This window comes from Capsicum annuum, chromosome 1, assembly GCF_002878395.1.
Source record: "Capsicum annuum cultivar UCD-10X-F1 chromosome 1, UCD10Xv1.1, whole genome shotgun sequence".
NCBI classification, from domain to species: domain Eukaryota; kingdom Viridiplantae; phylum Streptophyta; class Magnoliopsida; order Solanales; family Solanaceae; genus Capsicum; species Capsicum annuum.
Genome location: NC_061111.1, coordinates 110,667,163 through 110,669,760, shown reverse-complemented (window position 1 = coordinate 110,669,760; position 2,598 = coordinate 110,667,163).

Sequence of the window (2,598 nt, the reverse complement as noted above, 5' to 3'; positions counted from 1 at the left end):
CTAACATGTTGCAATCGATGATTCATCTGTTGGAAATTATCAAACAAATAGAAAATCTATTATATTAGATGGGTCATCCATTAGAAAACAATTAAATTACTAGGGAACTTAAATGTTTTTAGGAGAACTCAAACGTTTGTCCCCTTGATCCTTTTGCATTTGGTGTATGATATACTATTTTCATCTTTTTTTACCTATTTCATGAAATTTTGCATGTGTTTCACTTATTCGTTATTCCTTTGTTGAAATTTTTGGAATTTTTTTAGGCCAAATTTTGTTCGTATATCACTTGGACATAACTTCATTAGTGATTTTTTAAGTATAATTATGATTTTTATTGATTTTTTTATTTGGTATATCTGCTACCGCTACAATAGATAGAACGCGCAACATGAATCCACACATATAAGTCATTTGTTGCAACAAGTAAGTAATCTGTTGTAACATATGACTAATCTTTTACAACAGATAACCCATATATTGGATTCATGTTACAACACTATAATACAAATTCAACAGATGAGTAATCTGTTGCAACAGATTAGTCAATATGTTGCAACAGATTACTTATTTGTGCAATAGATTAGTCATATATGTTGTAACAGATTACTCATCTGTTAGATTCATGTTACATGTTTTATCTATTATTGAAAAAACAACAGTAGCAGATACACACAGATAAGAAATTCAACTAAAAATTATAATTCTACTTACTAAAATCACCTATAAGTAATTTTCAAGTGATATATGAATAAAATTTGACTTAAAAAAATTTAATCAAGTAGGAATAGTAGCGGTAACAACAATGTTCAACATCAAGAAGATAATGATGATGAACAAAAAGAGATGATAATGAAGAGCAAGATGATGAATAAAGCAACAACAACAATGAACAAAAAAAATCACAAAGAAAGAGAAAACTTCAATAAATGAGAAGAGAGTGAAACGTGCCTTTTTCCTCCAATTCTAGTTATATTAGGTTTTACATTGGACCAATGTGTAAATTAAAAAACTTATGGGTTATTTTTAAACTTTTCTTACTTCTTAATCCTTAATAAAATAATTATCACCTCCACTCAATTATTAACACTTGTGTCACCCACACCTTATTTTAAAACTCTTTTGTCACCTAGAGCCCAAAACCCCTGATATGTGTAAATTGGCACCATGAAAATTATAATATGAGACAATAAATTATATTATGTCAGATTATCCCATCAAAGGAGTGTAGTTGGTATTGAAAAACACTACATAAGCTCGATTAAGTTGAAAATGGTGAATTGATACTCCGGAGGTAGATATTCATCGACCTCCAATAGAAAGTAATCATACAACAAATTTGAAGCTGGTGGGAGATGCACCAGAATATGTCGTCCCTGAACTGATTTGGTGTAGAACTATTTTGCCAAATCACAGGTTTATATTATGGTTGGCATTGCAAGAAAGGTTGTTAACAAATGGTAGAATGCAGGGCATGAGACTGGCTGGTGATGACCCACTATTTAGCCTATGTTTATCTGATAATATAGAGACAACTGGTCACTTATTTTTTTAGTGTCCTTGGTCAATGGATTTATGGAGGGAACAATAGGCTTGGCTAGGGATGAAGTTGCAACAAGATGGGATCCTTAATGATCTGAAACCGATTAAGAGGAAGCACTCGAAAAAATATATGAAGGAAGTGATGGTAGCAGTGTATGGGGTTGTGAGCTATCAATTATGGGCTACCGGAACCAAAAGATGTATAGATGGACTATTGCTTGTGTTCTGTGTTTGTTCCAGCAAATTCAAACAATAATACGTATAAGAGTGAAATTGTACAGTGAGGCAAAGAGAGCAACTATAGGAATTTGATACAATGTATAAGCAACTAGAGTAGTAGGAGTTTCTTTGTTAGGAGTTGTTATTTGTTCTTGTTCTTTCTGTTCGTGAGGCTCATCTTCCTTGGTTGGTATGACCAAGGAGAAGGTGCTCTTTATTTGTACTATATAATTTGATGTTATAGTAATATTTCACGGTTAATATATCATACAAAAAGTACCTTTCCATATTATAATTGTTGAAAAGTACTTTCAAATTTGATCAACAAATTTAAACAACAATTTTGAACTACAATTATGTCACGATTCAATTTTCATGTTATAATGACACCTACTATAATCCATCGGTAGGTAAGGCAACCTATAGCCTGGAACAGATAGTAACAAACTAATAAGAAAGGTGGAAGAAAAACTAAATAACAAGGAGAAAGAACGTAATAAGAAAGTAAATATATTTTCAAAATTCGATGAAATCAGCACAAGAGCTTCTAATACAATCAGGATACAAATTGAAATACATAATAAATGTATATATACAAAGATATCTGTGAATACAAAATAGGGATTAATCTAATAGTATAAGGGAGAGAGCAGAAATACTTCGAATGTCAGGAGCTCACTCCTGATCTTCGATCTATGGTTGCTCCAAATGATGCACATTTCAACATTAAGAACTTGTACTATGATCGACAGGCTGCAAAAGTGTAGTATGAGTACCAAATATGCGGTAATCAGTACACATCGATTGACTGAGCTCCAAATATAATGCAAAGCATAA